General features: G+C 44.3%; 1 protein-coding gene across 3 annotated transcripts in view; it reads left to right on the top strand.

Moving 5' to 3' along the window:
• The first annotated feature begins 3,662 nt into the window (after window positions 1–3,662).
• Window positions 3,663–20,254, top strand: part of IP6K2 (inositol hexakisphosphate kinase 2) — a 31,385-nt gene continuing 14,793 nt past the window's right edge. The window contains exon 1 of one of the 3 annotated variants that reach the window (XM_040445296.1): window positions 3,663–3,768. The gene's annotated coding sequence lies outside the window, so the exon portion shown is untranslated. Of the gene's footprint in view, window positions 3,769–6,552; window positions 6,678–13,129; window positions 13,281–20,254 lie in introns of those variants that run through there. The other 2 variants (XM_040445295.1, XM_040445292.1) reach the window with 2 other exon arrangements.

The following is a 20,254-nucleotide window of genomic DNA, read 5'->3' as shown; positions in this document are numbered from 1 at the left end:
TAATAAATTATTCCTAAATATTTTATAGCTCTGTTATTGTTAATTGAATATTTTCCTCATTCTTATTGATTTCTAGGGGCTTATTTGTAGGAAATTGTTGACATATTTTTCTTGTATTTATTACCTTAACATTTTCTCTTATTAATTGTAGTAGTTTTCAAAGAAGTCCTTTTGATTTTCTAGATTTCCAATCATCACATTATGCAATCATGAATGTTTGCTCATTCCACAATTCCTTTATGCTTATTCTTTCTTACTTTATGATTTTATCTTTCTATTCAATTGAACTATATGAAACTACCAACTACCTACTACTTTCCTCTTTTCTCTCTCTCTTTTAAGATGTAACTCATTCCATTTTTTCTCTTGGTAATTTGGAAATTTCACTACTTTTTCTGTTACCTTAATGGCTACCTTCTCCCTCCAGGCATGAGGACTGACCCTTCAGGATAATTTACCTGTTATGGGGGAGAGTTTAAGGCCAGTTGGCCCTTCCTCCTTGGTAGGTGACTTGTTCTATCTATCTGTGAGCTTGTACAATGTTCTCTTTCTCCTTGGAGTTTAAGAATTCACTATAGTCTTTCCTTTTCCATAATGCCTGGGAATGAGGCCAGTACCTCCCATCTGCAGACACAGCTTTTTCTTCAAGTCAGAAAAGTTTTCTTCTATCATTTATTTGGTTTGTGCCTCTATTTCAGGCCATCCCTTTTTCTCCTTCTAGAACTCTTGTTTGCACAATAGGACGCCTGGATTTGGCCTCCAGATCTCTTGTCTGTGGTCTGTTCCTTCATGCCTTTGAGCTTTCCATTGAACTTTGAGCTATTTCTTCCATTAGACCCAACCACTTTCTTCATATTCCTCCAACATACCAAACTTGTTCTTTCCTTGGGGATCTTTGCACTTGTTATACTATCTTCCTGGAATGGCGTCTCTTTCCCTGCTCAGCCAGGCCTCCAGGTTCATCTTAGCTCAGATGTCCCCTTCTCAGATATACCTTTCCTGCTGCATTGGACATAAACACCATACTCTGGACATCAGCTTGGTTCCTTTTCTTCATTATTCACACTGCCCATAATGAAGCTGGGTTTTTATTTGTTTGGCTGTTGTTGTTGTTTTTACTGTTGGATCCATCCTTTACTTCCCCACACTCCTCACTGTGGGGCAAGGACTCTATAAATCCTTCAAATTCTTGCCGTGTCCCTTCTTCTCATGTACCTAGTGTCTAGCCCAGGTCACCCCTTGGTAAACACTTATGGAAGAAATAGTGAATTAATGCGGGGCTGCCCCAGGGAGACTCTACTCTGTCCAGCCTCAACCCAACACATAGCAACATTGGAATGGGAGAGTGGGTCATCAGAGGAAGGTGGGACAGTGCTTATCTGTGAGGGCTTGAATGACTGGTGCCTGTTGGGCTTTTTTTATTCTGTGACTATAGGCAGGGAACAGGAGCAAACACTGGGTTGGGCTTCCTAGCAACCCTGCTGAGTGTGGGGACCTTTGGGCCTGACCCAGGCAGGGCTAGCCTTGATCTGGGGTACTCTCACCCTGCCCCAACCTCCCTCCTACTGCCCCATTTAAATTTTTTTCCATAGCCCTTATCGTTTAATACCACGTGCCATTCTTATTCAGTCAGCCAACAGGTACTTCTGGAGCTTCCTTGGTATTTGAGGTGCTCAGGATATATCCGTGACTAAAACAGAGAGATTCTTACTTCACAGGGCTCTTGTTCTAGTGGAGGAAACCACGCTTCCTATAAAGGATAATAAATGCTTCCATAAAAAAGGTAACTGCTATGGAAAAGAGTGGAGCAGCGTAAGGGGATAAAGGTGATCTCACGTGCTGGTTGAAAGGTGCCTGTTGCAGTCTGAAATGAGGGACTTCGAGGGCATTTGGGTACAGTCCTGTGGAAATCTGCAGAAAGCATTCCAGGTATGGGAACACCTGGAGCCCAGCTCCTGAGCCAGGGGAGTGCATGGAGTGTGATATGTGAGAAATCGAGCTGCTGAGCAGCGGAGCCGGAGATGAACAGGGGAGATGCAGCCACAGAGGTAATGGGGGATCATAAGGCCCCTGACAGCTCTGACTTTTCCTTGGGCAGGTGCTACTGCAGGGCTCTGAACAGGTCAAGAGGGATTCTGATTTATGCATTTACAGGCTGGTGTGTGGAGAATGGACTGCAGGTGGCAAGAGCAGCAGCAGGAGACTGGAAGGTGGCCGTGACATTGCCCTAGAGAGAGAGATGGTGGTGGTTTGGGCTGGGTGGAAGCCATGGACCTGGCAAGAAGTGCTCTCATCCTGGGTAGATGATGCATGGAAGGAATAGGACTTCTTGAATGTAAGTGGAAAGAAAGTAGTTAAGAGGTACTATGAGGCCTTTGGTCTGAGCAATAGAAAGGACTAAGCAGTCATCACTTTGAGCTGGGGAAAGTGAGGTAGAGTGTGTTTGGGGGATGAGCCAGAGCTAGGGTGGCACAAGTTGAATTTGAGATGCCAAGTGGAAGTCAGAGTGCAGATGCAGAGTCTACAGCTGGGCATTGAGTGTGGCCCTCAGGGTCTGGACTAGACATACACTTTTGGGAGTGATGGACATGGAGGTGGAATCTGAAGCCATGAACCTGGATAAGATTATGATAGAAATAATGTAGACAGAGAGAGGAGGCAAAGAGGAGGAACCAGTGAGGTGAGAGGAAACCACAAGGGCATGGAGCCCTGAAACTCACAGGTAAAGTGTTTCCAAGCGAAGAGAGATCAGCTGGTCACAGGAAGTCGTTCTTGCCCATTCCTATAAAGGCAGCCACCCGCCACCCCCCCCCCTCCACCTTTGAACCATTTTGGTTCAATGCTATATTTCCAGCACAGTGTATAGGTATTCAGTACCTATCTATTGAATAAATAAGCATATGCATGAATCCACACCTCTGCAACCCCCCAGTGCACGTACAGCATGGGGCTGCAACGTTGGCCTCATTTACAAAAAAGTGGAGATCAGGCTCTGACCACTCTCAGTAGCACCTCCCTCCCCCCTCGAATTTGCCAGCTACACTGACATGCACTCAGGTGGGAGCTCTTCTGGCCAACCCAAATGACCCAGGACAAATGAGCCTCAGACAAGTCATGCAGTGTGGAGGTTGGTAGGGCCTATGTTGGCAATGGGTCATCTGCCAGTCCCCAGAGGACTCTACAGTCATTCCTCTGTCCACCCCTCTGCATCCAGTCATCCATCCACCTGTGTATATAACCTTCCTTTGCTCACCGTCTACAGTCACTCTATTGCCCATCTTTCCATCCAACCACATCCAGTCCTGTGTCCCGCCGTATGCTAGGGTGAAGAACTTCGCAGTTTGTTGCAGACTGCCTCAGTATTAGTCTTGGAAAGCCCACATCCCGGGAAACCCTTGGACTCTGGAAAAATGGGACACTTGGTTGAGCCATCCGTTCACCCAAGCATCCCTAGCACCCCACATGCCCCAAACCCATCTGTCCACCCTACCACCCACCTGACCTCCCCCTTGAAGGCAGGCAAGGCTCCGCCCCATCCCTGGCCCCGCTCCTCGCCCCGCCCCTCCCGGAAGCCGCTGCCTCGGATCCCGGCGCCCTAGCAACAGCGCTTTTCGCGCTGCCCAGTCCGCGAGCTGGGCTCCCGGTGTGAGCCAATAGCGAGGGGCTCCGGGAGCGAGGCGCGGTGGGCGGGGCTCGGCGCGGCCGCCGCCATCTTGATGGGAGAGAAACAATAGGACGGAAGCACCGCTGGACGGGCCGAGGCCGCAGGTAACGCCCGCCTTGTCCGGCCTAAGGCTCTGCCGCCCTGGTAGTTTTGGTGGAGGATGTCTCCGGGCCGTTCGGGGGCGAAGTCTCTGGTCATTAGGAGTGTCTCCGAGTTATTTGGGGAGGGGCTCTCCCGCGATCTTGGGGGCGGGGGGGATTCTCAGGGTCTTTGTGGGGCCGGATATCCCCCGGTCATTTGAGAGAGGCGTTATTTCTTCAGGTTACTGGGGGGAGACTGTCTCCCCTGATTTTGAGGGACAGAGTCTTTTCTGGTCATTGAGGGGTCTCCCAGGTATTTTGGCGGTGCAGGATCTACCCCGGTCGTTGAGGAGGTTTTCTCAGACCTTTGTGGGGGAACGATCTCCTGGGTCATTGCTTCCCAGGACAGCGGCGTCCGTGGTGTCCCGGGTTATTGGGGGTGGGGGGTTCTCCTTGAGTCTGCGGGTGGAGGAGTCAGCCCACCGCCTCAGGGGCCGTTTACCTGGGGCCGGCAGATGTGCAGCCATTTTGAGTGTTGAGTGCCAGTGGGGCCTGTCAGCTGGTGTACGGTGAGGAAATCTGCCCACCTTGTTATCCAAAAAAGTCCCAGAATGGATCAGAGGACGCCTTCTTTAATAGTGATAAGCGTCGCCGTGGGTGGAGCTTTCATTTCTTTCACATTGGCCTAAAGACTGCTTTTGTCTCTTGCATTCTAAGGGTTTGTATCATTTTCCTCAGTTTCCTATGTTAAGAAAGCTGCACTAGCAGACAAATGAGGCCAAACGTTGTGAAAACAAAATGTGGAAAACCGAAAACCCGGTGCTCTTACGTACCAGGGAAACAGAACTAGTTACTGCTTGGAATGAAACGTTTTGGTAGTTGCACGTAACCCAAGAATAAAATAATAGTTGGAAGAATGAAAGAATAGTTTGAAGAAAAAGTACTGAAACTTTTCAAAAGTGGCTAACAGAGATGTTCCAGTTCACCAGTTTTATGATTTTTTTTATATAAAACACCATGATTACGGTAATTTTGATGAATTCTAGTATTTAAAGTATTTGCATTTTTAGTAGGGTTACATTTAAGTGACCTCAGATGCTTATTTACATAGGTTGCTGCTGCGGAGCTCGTATAATTGCATCCTGTAGCCTGGTGTTAAGTATGTGAAGAGAAGTTTCAGGGTGGTGGTGTTACTGTTTCAACTTTAGCCACTATCAGAATTAGAAACCGAGCAAAATGAATACTTTATCATATTTGACATGAAAGGCCAGTTGATGGCTTAGTGACTTTTTCTTTGGAGAAAAAGTCGGTTGAACTGTTAACTGTTACTCCAATTGGTTTATTTGCCTTGTGACTTTAGAATTCACAGGAATTGTTAGAAAGAAATCAAATGCATGAGAGCCAGCACTAGAGTTGAGATAATTGTAAAAACCAGTTCAGCAGATGTAATAGAACTTTTGTGCTTCACCATTTCGTAAGTGACAGACCGGTACAACTGTATACTATCCTGGGGTCTGTTGGGCAGCGGAATGTGGGAGGAAGGAGCAACCGCTGACTGGTGAACCTTAGCCAGTCTCTCTTGCAGAGGGGTGCCAGAGCCTTCTGTAGGCACCAGAGATGTCACTGGTATCTAGGCAACAGGGATGAGCCTGAGCCTCCCTGAGGCCAGCTTACTGAGGTGAAAATTTTCCATTGTTGGGATCATAAAGAAGATGCTCTGGGGAAGAATTTTCCCTTTAGGTGAAGTTATTGTACCTAGTGAGATAATCACCCTAACAAATTGAGCACATTTTTTACAGTGGATGGTAAGCAGATGATTTCTCTTGTGTGATTACGTTTTTGTTTTTTAAATAAATTATATTTTTTGCCTACTTGAATACCAAGTAATAAAAGTAGCAAGTGGTATTAGTATTTTGCAATATACTCTGGGAGCAAGAAAAGGTCCTGTTTCCACAAAATTGAATTTATAGTCCACCTCAGAGTTTGAAGGAAGAGACAGTCTCCTAAGCTTATGAACAGTTGGTTTAGTCTGTCATCCGTCACTGGCTTCTGTAGTTACCAACTAGTCCATCTTGTTCCACGTCACTCTGCCTGTCACTCCCCACCTTAAAAAAAACCTGACTTTTTTTAGGTGGCATACCCCTAGAACATATTTTATCCATAAGTATTTCATTGTGTATCACTAAGAGACAAAGAGCTACCATGCTATCTACAATGCCATTTTTTCTGCCTAAAAACCAATGACAGTACATTATTTTTTTCACCCAAATATCTGGTTGTGGTCAAATGTCCCTGATTTTCCCATAATTTTTTTTTTACAGTTGATTTATTCATATCAGGACCCAAATAAGATATGCACATTGCATTTGATTGAAGTGTCTCTTTTAAAGGTTTCTTAATTTTATATATGCTCATTGTTTTCCTTATAGTTATTTTGTTATTGTTGTTTTTTTTAATTTTTTTAACATTTATTTATTTTTAAGACAGCGAGCAGGGGAAGGGGCAGAGAGAGATGGAGACACAGAATCAGAAGCAGGCTCCAGGCTCCGAGCTGTCAGCACAGAGCCCGACTTGGGGCTCAAACTCAGAAACCATGAGATCATGACCTGAGCTGAAGTGGGATGCTCAACTGATTGAGCCACCTAGGTGCCCCTCCTTGTAATTGTTTGGTTGAAGCAATTGTCATTTATCTTTTAGGATTTCCCATACGCTGGCTTTTGCTGATCACACCCTGTGCTTGAGACCTTTTCACTATGGTGGCTTGGTTTGAAGGGATTTTTCGTGTAGATCTCTTCAGCGAAGAAGTTGGGAAGGCTTTGCCAAAGCTCATTCAGAACTGAGCCGCAGACCGTGAACTCTGAGGGCTGTCAGGGACCTAAAGGGCCACACAGTGCAAGACCCTCCTCCTCTCTCTCTGTCGTGTGGTCCAAAGGGTATGTATGAGACCTAGATTTCCCATGTGAAACTGGGAGGAGATTCTTAACCCATGGCTTCCAGGGAGGGGGTAGATGTTCTGCCTCTTTGTCTCTTTACAGACCTTCTCTCACACTGCTCAGGCAGTTCTCACCTATAGGGGCCCTGACCCAGTGCTCTTCTTTCTTTGCACATTACTCTTAGAATGCCTTCTGTCTTCCCTTTGTAGGCTATTCCCAAATCTGTTTTCGAATTAGGTTCACTCAAGCTGCAAATCCATTGCTCCCAACTATCTGCTGAACATTTTTTCTTGGGTATTTGACCATCCCCTTATATTTAAGTGTCTGCAGTTCAACTCCGTGAATTCATGAACAAAAACATCCTTGTTCTGAAGTGGGAAGGCTCAATATTGGACTCATTCCTCTAATTTGATTCCCTGTATCAGGAGTTCTGAAGATAGAGTCCACAGTTGCTCACATCCCAGACTGTATGTAGAGTTCAGTGAGGATGTGCATTTTTCAGGAGAGAGGCCCACACATCTCAGATTCTTGAGGGGGCCAGTAACCCCCTAAAGGGTTAAGAACAGTGTGGTACACCTAGTCATCTACCAAATCCTGTTTCTCTACTTTCGCCACCCCCTTCCTTCTTTAATTCCCCTGTGTGGGCTGGCCACCAGCCTCCCTAGGTACATTGGAGAAGGCAGGAGAATCTGTGCCCTGCTGAGTGCCACTGAATGTGGGGAGGTCATTCCAGGTGGGACAGGTGTCTGGAGAAGGCAGCTCTGGTGTTTTGGGAGCCCCAGAACCTGGGGGTTCTCAGGACTCTTTCCTACTCCCTGCCCCTGGGATGATGGAGGAGAGACCCTTGAGGGAAGGAAGCTTAGGCTGGGAGAGGCTGGAAAGATCAGCTTGGTCTTGATCCTTATGTCCTCCTAGAGGTTGAAGCTCTACTAGGGGTACTCCTGCTATCATCTCCTTCTTCTAGCAAACTCTCAGGCTCAGGACTGTGAAGGCGGTGTTGTCTCCTTCTCTTTCACCTTTGGTTTTGACATCTTAAGATAACCAGATACCGGGGCGCCTGGGTGGCGCAGTCGGTTAAGCGCCCGACTTCAGCCAGGTCACGATCTCGCGGTCCGTGAGTTCGAGCCCCGCGTCAGGCTCTGGGCTGATGGCTCAGAGCCTGGAGCCTGTTTCCAATTCTGTGTCTCCCTCTCTCTCTGCCCCTCCCCCGTTCATGCTCTGTCTCTCTCTGTCCCAAAAATAAATAAACATTGAAAAAAAAAAATTAAAAAAAAAAAAAGATAACCAGATACTAAGTTCATGAGCCCACAGTTACCTGAAACATGTCTATGGTGTAAAAGTAACAGAGTAGCTTGAGAGCTTTCTAAGCACACATAGTTTTTCTTTAAAGGCTTATTTTTCTCCTCTCAAACCTCCTTTTTCACACGTGCTGCTTTTTTTATGTTTACTTATTTATTATGAGAGAAAGAGCATGAGTGGAGGAGGGGCAGAGAGGGAGAGAGAGAATACCAAGCAGGCTCTGCACTGCCCATACAGAGCCCAACATGGGGTTCAATCCTACAAACTGGGAGATCATGACCTGAGCCACAATCAAGAGTCGGACACTTAACTGACTGAGACACCCAGGTGCCCTTTCACATGTGCTTCTTTTTTTTTTTTTTCCAACGTTTATTTATTTTTGGGACAGAGAGAGACAGAGCATGAATGGGCGAGGGGCAGAGAGAGAGGGAGACACAGAATCGGAAACAGGCTCCAGGCTCTGAGCCATCAGCCCAGAGCCCGACGCGGGGCTCGAACTCACGGACCACGAGATTGTGACCTGGCTGAAGTCGGACGCTTAACCGACTGCGCCACCCAGGCGCCCTGTCACATGTGCTTCTAATGTGTATAAGAATTCTATTTTGTTTACTCCTTAAGTAAGAATGCAGACAGTAGACCCCAATAGATGCTGGTTCTTCTGCCACCGTCCCTCTGCCTATGTCACTGCAGTAGTGACCTGTGAAACCAGGTTTTCCCTTTTCTCTCTGCCAGCTTAATTTCCCACAATCCTTGGTGGCTCACGGACATTACAGGGCAGAGTGAAACTGGGTGCAACCTCTATGCTTCGTCCCAGCAATTCTACTTCTAGGAATTTTCCTACAGAAATATTTCCACAAGAGTGCAAAGACAGCTACAAGGACACTCATTGAATTATTATTGTAATAAATAAATTAGTGTCAGTAGGGAAGTTAAAAAATGCATTATGATTACGTGTAAATATTATGCCGTCTTTGAAAGGAATTCTGTATGGACAGATACATGGCTAAGGCATATAGTTTAATGGGGAAGAATAGCAAAACAACAAATGTTGAATGATCCTACTTGTGTGAGAAACTGGAGTAGTCAGAATCATAGAGACAGTTGAATGGTGGTTGCCAGGGGCTTGAAGGAAGGGAGACTGGACAGTTAATTGTTTAATGGGTACAGAGTTTTAGTTTGGGAAGATAAAAAGTTTTGGAGATGGGTGGTGGTGATGGTTGTATAAAATGTGAGTATACTTGGTGCCACTGAACTGTACCCCCCAAACAGTTTAAAAGGGTGAATTTTAGGGGTGCCTGGGTGGCTCAGTCAGTTAAGTGTCTGACTTAGGCTCAAATTCTGATCTCACAGTCGTGAGTTCAAGCCCTACGTCGAGCTCTGTTCTGACAGCCTGGAACCTGCTTCAGATTCTGTGTCTCCTTCTCTCTCCCCTGCTTGGATTCTGTCTCTCTCTCTCTCTCAAAAATAATAAACATTTAAAAAAAATTTTTTTAAGGTGAATGTTCCATTGTTTCACACATTTCATCACAGTTTTTAAAAAGGTGAGAGAAACAGCCAATTTTACTGGGGGAGATGGGGGGAAGCAAAGTAATACATATACAGCCTGATCCTGTTTATGTAAAGAATAGAAAAATGCATGGAAGAAAATCTGCAGGATGAAGAGACTAATAATGGTGGTCATTTTATCACACTTACAACCAGTTAAAAATCTTTATATTTTTAAAGGCTAACCAGGATATCCTTTGGCACTCCATTCCTCTGCCTGGCATTGAAGCCTCCTCTCTTTGCACTCCTTCCATGAGCACAGGCTTAGTATATGCCCTTATCGCCTCGTACTGTCAAGTCCCTCCTGTGGCCTCCATTTCCCAGTGGACTCTGGAGGAACTGTAGGGCAGTGGGTAGAGAACAGCCCACGTTTGGGGAGTGCACTTCTTGCGAGCCAGGCAGGAGGCTAGATGTTTTACTCTTGTTCCCACCTCAGAGCACCTCTGTAAAACTGTACCATGCCTGGTGTACAGATAAAGACAGGCACCAAGAAGAGGTAACGCACCATTTTTACCCCAATATAAAGCAGGCCTTAACTTTGCCAGGAGAATTTTTTGAGGGGCGCCTGGGTGGCTCAGTCAGTTAAGCATCCCACTCTTGGATTTGGGTCAGGTCATGATCTCATGGTTAGTGAGTCTGATCCCCGAATTGGGCTCTGTGTTGACAGTGCGGAGCCTGCTTGGGATTCATTCTGTCTGTCTGTCTGTCTCTCTCTCTCTCTCTCAAAACAAATAAACTTGAGAAAATAAAAATAAAAGAATTTTTTGATACAGCCCAATAAAAATAAAAGAATTTTTTGTATAAACTTAGAGTACTTGGAAAGTTGGCCTCCCTACAATATTTATTTATTTATTTATTTTTTAACGTTTATTATTTTTGGGACAGAGAGAGACAGAGCATGAACGGGGGAGGGGCAGAGAGAGAGGGAGACACAGAATCGGAAACAGGCTCCAGGCTCTGAGCCATCAGCCCAGAGCCTGACGGGGGGCTCGAACTCACGGAGTGCGAGATCGTGACCTGGCTGAAGTCGGACGCTTAACCGACTGCACCACCCAGGCGCCCTATTTATTGTTTTTAATTACACATACACATTTAGTTATTATCTAAACAAAATGTATTCCTTTAGAAGCTCTACTTTTTACCCACATATTTCATGAATTCTGTTCCAGCTTGTCTGTGTGCATCTTTGCCATTCTCAGAGCCACATTTGGAGGTGCTCTCCTTCTTTTTCAAAAAAAATTGTAATGTTTATTTTTGAGAGAGGCAGACAGAGTGTAAGCAGGGGAGGGGCAGAGAGAGAGACAGAGACAGAGAGAGAGAGAGAGAGAGAGAGAGAGAGAGAGACACGTAGAATCCGAAGCAGGCTCTAGGCTCTGAACTGTCAGCACAGAGCCCAACGCAGGGCTCAGACTCATAAACCAAACCGTGAGATCATGACCTGAGCTAAAGTTGGACGCTTAACTGCCTGAACCCCTGCCTGAACCAGCCAAGCGCCCTAGAGGTGCTCTCCTCTTGAACATTTCCTTCTCACTTCTTAGTGGTAGAGATGTGACATTGTTACCGGAACCGCTACCCTGAACTGGTTGTGATCTCTTGGGTGTGATCCTGCTACTGTGTTGATATATGTATATTTTTCTAAGTAACAGTATTACATACCATATAATGCATCCCAAAAGGAATGCTGTATCCTTCATCCTCAGTGTAGCTCCCCTCCCTACTGGCTCGCTCTTTCTCTCTCTCTCTCTTTTTTTTCTTTTTAATGCTTATTTATTTATTTATTTATTTTTTTTAATTCTTATTTATTTTTGAGAGAGCATGAACAGGGGAGGGGCAGAAAGAGAGGGAGACAAGAGGATTTGAAGCAGGTTGTATGCTGAGAGCAGAGAGCCCGATGTAGGGCTCAAACTCACAAACTGTGAGATTATGACCTGAGCCAAAGTCAGACGCCACCCAGGTGCCCCCTCATTGGCTCTTCAGTCTTCCTGAAAGTCTTCTCACCTTGGCCTGTTTTAAAGGGCACCACTGCACTGGGTTAAGCTCTGGGGATGGAGGGAGGAAGCAAGCTCTTCCTGGTGTTGGTTGTGATGATATACCCCACAGGTACTTGCCTTGGGATCAGGGAGGCTGTAGCACATTACCATTTTGCCATTTTACATGGGAGGTTGGAGGGGAGATGAGGACATCTTTTTACCCAGAAAGTTTGTTGGACCTGACCGTAGTCCACATCTGGCTCCAGTGCACCTTGGGTTCATTTTTCTGTTTACAGACATTTTCTCCACAATCTTTTTCAAGGTTGTGTATTTGTTTTTTTAATGTAAATTTGCATAAGTAGGGTTCTCTTCTAAGTGAAATTACACTAATTCAATTTTACAAGTAAGGATTAAGCTATGGTGACACATGAGCATATTACCATTATATGCTGGCTAAAAGTTAATATTCTAGTAACAAAAAGTTTTTGTACTTAATGCCTCTGAGATGCCACTTAGTTAAGATTGAAATGGTTGGGAGGACGAAAGCTCCTAAATGTGGTCTTCAGGTCAGAACAGACAGCAAAACAAGCATGTGGTTAAACAGAAGTCATGCCTTGGTTTGATTTTAAATGTTCATGAAATGTAGCTGTTGGTGAAGATACATAGCACCTACAGCATCCTGCCCACAAAAAAATAGAAGTAACAGCTCCAGCAGCTGCTCATGGGACCCTCACTATGCTAAGTGTGTTCTTTTTGTTCCTGGGGTAATCTCATCCCACTCTGAACTGAAGGATTTGAGGCTTTGGGTTGTTTTGAAACCCTTGTGACTTGGAGATGGAGCTCTAGTACCTGCTGTCATAAACTCCTTAGGACAGCTGGAATCAGTCTGGGCCTCTTGGGCTGCTTCTGCTTGCTTTCTGTTGTAGAGAATTCACAAAACTTTCTTTGCACTGCTGGGTTTGTTTGCTTGTTTTAACTCATTCTTGTGAATGTATTTAACTGAAAGTCATAATTGATCAAAATGGGAGGTTATTTAGTTTTGTTCTGTGTATCCATCCATTTATCTTACTTCAGACACTAATACATGTTTTAGAAATTGAGTGTCCAATCCCAGGCCAAGGAAGATTAAAACTTTTCTTTTAAGGAGATAAGATGTGTTAGAGACAAAGAAGCAGAACACCTGGCTAGTGTTGCTATTTCTGCTCCAGATTTTTCTATCCCTAGCTGCACACTCAGAAATGAGGGGCCCCATGGGTTGTGTGAGCTCTGTCTTACTCTTTTGGGGAATGTAAAAATCTTGCATCCCCCTTCAAAGCTTGTTTTATAAGAATAGTAGATTATTTTTGTTTAACAAGTATAAAACTCATGTTAGATGCGAATTTTTACTGTAACCCTCCTCCCTACCTTTTTTATCTGGGATTGAGATCCCAGGTCTATACAACTTTGGTATCTTTGCTAAGGCTGCAGCAACTTTTGTCTTGGGATTAACCTAGCTCCACGCCTGCCTTCTTTCACTCTGATGCCCATTTGTTTAAAATGTGCTTGAAACTTGGTGTCTGTGGACTGCACCTTTAGCTCATTCCTCCCCTTTTCATGAGCAACAAGTGATGCTCTATCTCTGGAGTTCTCAGTTTAGCTTCTTTTACAGGGTGCTCTGTGGAGGTGTGTGAACCCAGCACCTGTTGGTTCTCATGCTAAACAGAATCATACTGTTTCCTTGAGAGACTGTCTATAGAGTTACCCAACAAAGGAAGAGGAAGGGTGGATATAGAATACCTGACCAAAGAATGTATGTATATTTTTTAAAGTTTGTTTGCTTATGTATGTATGTATGTATGTATGTATGTATGTTTATTTTTTGAGAGAGAGACACGGAGTGTGAGCAGGGGAGGGGCAGAGAGGGAGACAGAATCCGAAGCAGGTGAGCTTGTGAGATCATGACCTGAGCCAAAGTCAGGTGCTTAACTGACTGAGCCACCCAGGTGCCCCTAAAGTTTATTTATTTTGAGAGAGAGTGAGAGAGAGAGCACCAGCATGGGAGGGGCAGAGAGAGAGGGAGAAAGAGAATCCCATGCAGGTTCTGCACTGTCAGTGCAGAGCCCGATGTGGGGCTTGATCTCATGAACCACTGTGAGATCATGACCTGAGCCGAAATCAAGAGTTGGCCGCTTAACCTACTGAGCCACCCAGGTATCCCAAAGAATGTATATTTGTATGAGCTTGAACAACCTGACAGGAAAAACATACAGTACTCTTAAACCACTTAATTGCACACTGCTGAGATTATGGTCTCCTAAATGAGTTCCTAATGAACATTTTCAAGTTTTCTGCTATTATGAGTAGAGGTTTTACATGTAAGGCAGTGAAAGATGTCCTTCCATGAACAGTATATCTTCTCTGAGGTGAGTGCTTCTGGAGGAGAGATAGTGGAGTTGGTTGCCAACTCCCTGCTGAGGGTCTGGGTTTCTCTTCATCTGTGTTCTTATTGGAGAGTATGCGAACACAAGTGTCTTTTCCCCAGGTCCTTTGAGCTGCCCCTGCCCCTGCCCCTTTTAGTATCTATGCTTGGCTTTATGGGACAAACACAGCAACACCTTCACAAGGTTGCATGTTTGAGGACCTTAGGGTTGATTGGGATGCTGCACCTACCTTGAGAGCCCAGGGGAAGACTGTAAGCACCAGATGCAGAATCCTGGGGCATTTGGAAGTGTGGACCTTGCAGAGGTGCCAGGTGGGAGCTGACAGACTCTGGGCCCTGAAACACTGATGGATGTGGCCAGCAGGTCTAGGGCAGGTGAAGGCTAGGAAAGGAGGAAACAGGCTGCCCTCTTCCAGGAATGATTCATTTCACTCTCAGAAGAGTGTGTGTGTGTGGTTTTTTGTTTTTATAGAGAGAGCATGTGTGTACAGGGGGGACAGAGGGAGAGAGAGAGAGAATCTCTCCATGCCCAGCCCAGCACACAGAGTTGATGCAGGGCTTGATCCCACAACTGTGAGATGAGCCGAAATCAAGAGTCGGATGTTTGACTGAGCCAGCCAGGCACCCCAAAAGAGTGTTTTTATTTTGAAAATACTGGAGGTTCTTTGTATAGAACCAAAGAAAGGGAACACAGTGGCAAGATGTCAAAAGTGAAAGTGCCCCATTGGCCTTCCCTCCCAGTCCTCAAAATGTGCTCTTGAGCGACTGAAGTCACTGCCCTTCTCACAAGCTGGCTGATTCCAAAGAAGTCAGTGTATGATTTGCTTCAGAACTGTGGATGTGGTTGAACTTGATCTCCTCAAAGTTTCTTAGTATTTTGCTATGCTTTATTTTGGAAAGAAATCTCAGGACTTATGGAGGATGACTGGCAAATGGCTCTATGTTAGGACAAAGTGCTGTGACCTGTGCCAGTGTCAGGAATTTTTTCATGCCCGTATCTCATTCTTTTTCTGGCTGGTCGTGGAGGAACACTGAGTATACTGAGTGGTTTGTGATAAAAGCTGCCAGATTGGTGCTTTGAGCCTGGGACACTTTGCAAACCCTTGAGGAAAGTATTAACTGAGGTTTTGCAAGGACCTGGAGCAAATTGTGCCCCCTGGACATACAGGACCTGGTGCAGTGCAGGATACACTTTGGTCCCTCCATCAGCAGGTACAGCACTCAGGGTGTCGGCCTAGGCATGTCAGGGATGCCTGGGTTCTGTGGCCGCCCATGAGGACTGAATCATTTTTGGCTCCCTGTGTTTTAGAGGATGAGCTCGTGTGTCATCTGGTTAGGGAACCAGCTGAGGGATGAGTAGGGGTAAACATCAACAACATGCAGAGAACATATAATCTTGCCTGAAGCCAATGGACCATTATTTGTCAGCACAAGAGAGAACTGTGACTCAAGGTAGGAAAGTCCCTCATGGATTGAGCCCTCACAGCAATTTCGGCTGCAGTCTGAAGCAGCCATTTCTGTGTGTTTCTGTTGTGTGTATTTTTTAGGGGGTGGTGGGAGTCATAGACTGCACCAAGGAGGAGGAGACTAGAAATGAGAATTGCCCTTGAAAGAGGAGTAATGGGCTTCTTTCTAAGGAGGACTGAGAATTCTTGGTGTATGTATGAAATACATTTAGTTATTTAAAAGAAAATGTGATTCTCAGATAAAGAAGACATGTGACACCTTAGAATCAATAATTTCAATTTCCTTGAAGGAGTCGTGCTATGCTTTTAGCTAAAAAAAGCTTTTTAAGTTGCTAAAACTTTGTAATTCTATCAGTGTAACTCTGATGAACATATTTCTAGGTAGGCTGAAAGTTCCTTCTCATCCCCTTCCATTTTGGGACCCTCTAGTCTTTCATTCCAGAAATCTAATTTAACAAGGCAGAGAGATGGGGTAATGTGTCATGCTGGTGGTTCTAGAGAGGAGAAGCATCTGAGAGGCTGCTGCTTCCCTTACAGAAAAGCTTGTCTGGATTTTTGGAACAGAATCTGGTGTTTTATTTGTTCCTCAGCATTGGGGGAAGGATCTGTGTTATTATGGCTTTAATGAAACAGTTCCATGTACAACTTACAGCTTTTCACTTATTAGAACTAGAATAAAGGGGCACCTGGGTGGTTCAGTCAGTTGTGCGTCTGACTTCAGCTCAGGTCATGATCTCACGGTTCGTGAGTTCGAGCCCCGTGTCAGGCTCTGTGCTCAACAGCTCAGAGTCTGGAGCCTGCTTTGGATTATGTGTCTCCCTTTCTCTCTACCCCTTCCCCACTTGCTCACTCTCTCTCTCTCAACAATAAATAAACATTTAAAAAAAATTTTTTTTAACTAGAATAAAATGCTAACGAGGGAGAAAATGAACACCTAGTCTTGGACCACAGGCATCTGTGTCAAGTTGATGCAGAGATTGTGTCTTGTCTCTGGCCCTGCTGCTTCAGTGGAGCCAGTGCCTACTATGGCTTTGGGAGGATGGGGGGAGGCGGGGCAGACAGACACCTTGCCAGCCTGCCAGCCAGGCTGCAGCTCCTTTAAGGTTAGGACTAGGATTCCAGCCATTCTTAGCAGTGACTCTTTCATCTCAGGTACCTGGTTTTTGTGGTGACGTATACCTGTTATGGTGACCTCAGTACCTGGCACCTTCAGTATGCCCATCATGGCCATGTCTACTCCAGAGGGCTGTTGTAAGAGCAAGGGTGTTACAGAACAGACTAAGTGCTCCAAAATGGGATCTCTGGTCTCTAGCATGTTTGTATCACGTTGTCATTGAAGTTTGAGGAGTTGGTTACTTCCTTTTCTGATCTTCCAACACCTTGTATACACCTTAGGGTATGTGGGGGTTGTTAACATATGGTCCATCTCCCAGGGTCTTCATCATGGAGTGGAGCTCTGAGCATGCAGTGTGGGCTAGGGCAGTGTTGGATGAGCTTAAAACCTTCAAGAGCTAAACAGCTATCTGGGTTTTCCTATTTTAGTCTTAGTGATTTCTTTTCTTTTTTCACCTCTAATATTTTTCCTCCCTGTTGTAAAGATAATATATGCTCTGAGTTTGAGACTATTTCAAGAAGTTTGGGACATTTAGAAAACTGAAAAGAAAGGAATAACGTCTTACTACTTGGTACAAGGCAGATCCAGGTTTTGTGCTGTCTGAAGTTTATATAATGTAATATGAATATATATATAATTTATTTATATAAATATATAATTATAACTGCCATCTTTAAACAAAAGAATTTACAATTATGAAACCAAGTAGGTAGGAAAGTGAGGATCTGTTTAGATTGAAAAAAAATCAGAAGATACACATTTCAAAATCAGACAAATACTACAACTGCAATACTTTTCCCCCTACATTTTGAGGCAGCATTTTGATTACCTCTTCAGTGACAACAGTGTTATAATGTTTCTATAGAAAGGGCATACAGTTGCTCCCCTAGGTTGATGCTCATCTGCTTTCTCTTGTTGACAACTTAGAACAGTTTCTTTCAGCTTCACAACTCATCCTATGTCATGTAAATTTTTAGAACGTTGTCAAATTTGGGAAACCTGTATCAAGTTTTTTTCACACCTGAGCTGGGAGACTTGGAGGCATTCAACTTTTTTTTTTAAGTTGCCATTTTTAGGTGCACCTGGGTGGTTCAGTCTGTTAAGCCTCTGACTCTTGGTTTTGGCTCAGGTCATGATCTTACAGTTTTGTGAGTTTGAGCCCTGTGTTGGGTCTGTGCTGAGTGTGTGGAACCTGCTTGGGATTCTCCCTCTCTCTCTGCCTCTCTCCAATTCGTGCTCTCTCTCTCTCTCTCTGTCTTCCTCTCTCTCTCTGAAAAATAAACGTTAAAAGAAATAAAGTTGTCTTTTTTTAACATTTATTTATTTATTTTGAGAGAGTGCGAGCAGGGGAGGGGCAGAGAGAGGAGAGAGGGAATCTCAAGCAGGCTTTTGCGCTGTTAGTGCAGAGCCCGATGCAGGGCTGGAACTCACAAACCATGAGATCATGACCTGCACCAGAATTAAGAGTTGGATGTTCAGCTGACTGAGCTACCCAGGTGTCCCAAGGCATACAGCATTTTTAATGCAGTGGCAGTGATGAAAGGGCCTTGGAAGGGGGTGGGACAGCCATGACCTCTGTGAGTAGCTGGTACTTTTTTAAATTTTTGTGTGTATGTGGTAAAATATACTTTACGTAAAACTTACCATTTTAACCATTTTTATTGTATGATTCAGTAGCATAGCTGGTACTTTTTGACAGTCTTTTTCTCTATAATTCTTTGGACATAGTTGAGACTATAGATTATACAATTTTTATATCTTGCTTTCATTTAAAAGAGTATATCATAAGCATTTTTTCTCAGATTGTTTAAAAATTGTAAAATTGATAAACTTTTTATAATATCTCGATAGTTCATCATGCACTCTTCTGTTACTTGACATGGAAGTGAGTGCGATCACAATGGGGTATAAGAGATACCTTGATCTCTGTGGTGCAGCGGTGGGAGTTTTCCTGAGGTTGGTAGTTTGATGCCCTGTACTCAGATGGGTCAATCTGGTCAGCCTCTATCCTTGCCTCCCACAAGGCACATGTTGACAGCTTTCCTCTTACTTCCTGGCTTTATTTTGCTAAAACTCCTTTTTGTGTATTCATTTTGTTATCAGGGGTTGTGCCTCATCTGGTACCCAGCTTCCCCAGAAGTCCAGGTCATGCAGGGAATGATTTTCCTTCTGCATTGTCTTGCTGAGATAACTTACTTAAATAAAGCTGGATGGCAGACCCACCAGTGTTGCTGAAAGAGGCCTTCAGCAGAGACTCAGCACCAACCCATGGCCATTCTTTGCTTTGCCTGCAAAAGATGGGGATGATCATCTTGTAGTGATAACTTTGCAAAGTAAAAGGTTTGAGTCTTTGGGATGTGAACTTTGAACCAACACAGAATTTCTGATTGCTAGTTAGTATATTTGTTTTAAACTATGATAGAATTTTAATCTTCTTGAGGCCACATTTTTAAAGTTTATTCTTCAGTGACCATTCTTTCCCTGCCTGATTTTCTACAAGAGATAATTTTCCAGGAAGTTGATTGTCATTACATTAAGAGCTTAAGCTTTGTTTACATGAAATGTTTCCACATCACCAGGTCCCACATGAGTGTTAGGTGCAGAGTCCTTCATTTATATTCCTCAGTTATTGTAGACTTGATAGATGGGGAATTATAAATGCAAAATTAATACCAGTCGGTGCTCAGAATACATTTTGTAAAGTGTGTTGCATGCCTCATTTTAATAATTGTACCCACTGTATGTATGATTGGTTTGGGTTTGGATAATTGCAGTGGTTGCCTTTTGAGTTCTCTTGTTAATCTGTGTGTGACAGGTGTTCATGATGCAGTAGTGATTTTGAGGCACATCCTGTGAAGTGCCTACTCTGTTCATGTTCTTCTGGACTCTGGAGATTCAGCAGTGAACGGAGTGGTCAGAAATCTCTGATTTTATGGACCTTTGTTTTTTGGTGGGGTCAGGGTCAGGGATAACAAAAAATAAACAAGACAAATAATAAAACATAGTATGTTACATAGTGATAGGTACTAAAGAGAAATAAAGCAGGGTTGTATAAGGGAGTGTGGACAGGGAGATATGTTACTTTCAGATGGGGTAGCTAATAAGGAAGGCCTCATTAAAGAAGTCATTTTGGGGCGCCTGGGTGGCTTAGTCGTTTGAGCGTCCAACTTCAGCTCAGGTCATGATCTCACGGTCCGTGGGTTCAAGCCCCGCGTCGGGCTCTGTGCTGACAGCTCAGAGCCTGGAGCCTGCTTCGGATTCTGTGTCTCCCTCTCTTTCTGACCCTCCCCCATTCATGCTCTGTCTCTCTCTGTCTCAAAAATAAATAAACATTAAAAAAATTTTTTAAAAGAAGTCACATTTGTATGAAGAGCTGAGGAGGTAAGAGAGTAAGCCAAGGGGGTACCCAGGGGAGAAGTGTACAAAGCAGAGGGAATGGCAAGTGCAAAGGCTCTGAGGTGGGTGTATTCCAGGCATGTTTGAGAAATAACAAGGAAGCTAGTATAAGAGGAGCCGACTTGATGCTGATTTTTCTTTCCTTCTGGGTGTTTTACAAGAAAGGTTTATTAAGGGCCTTCATGCTTCTGTTTTGCTTGATTGTAAAGGATGTTTTGCTTTGACTTTATAAGAATTAAAAAAGATAACCATGCAACTGGTTGTAGTCTGTGAGTAGGGGTGCCTGGGTGGTTCAGTCGGTTAAGAGTCCAATTCTTTTTTTTTTTTTTTTTTACAATTTTTAAATTTTAACTTGTTTTATTTTTTAA

Source organism: Herpailurus yagouaroundi, unplaced genomic scaffold, assembly GCF_014898765.1.
Source record: "Herpailurus yagouaroundi ecotype Mexico unplaced genomic scaffold, PumYag 193, whole genome shotgun sequence".
Taxonomy (NCBI): domain Eukaryota; kingdom Metazoa; phylum Chordata; class Mammalia; order Carnivora; family Felidae; genus Herpailurus; species Herpailurus yagouaroundi.
This window is presented reverse-complemented; position numbering and strand designations above follow the sequence as displayed.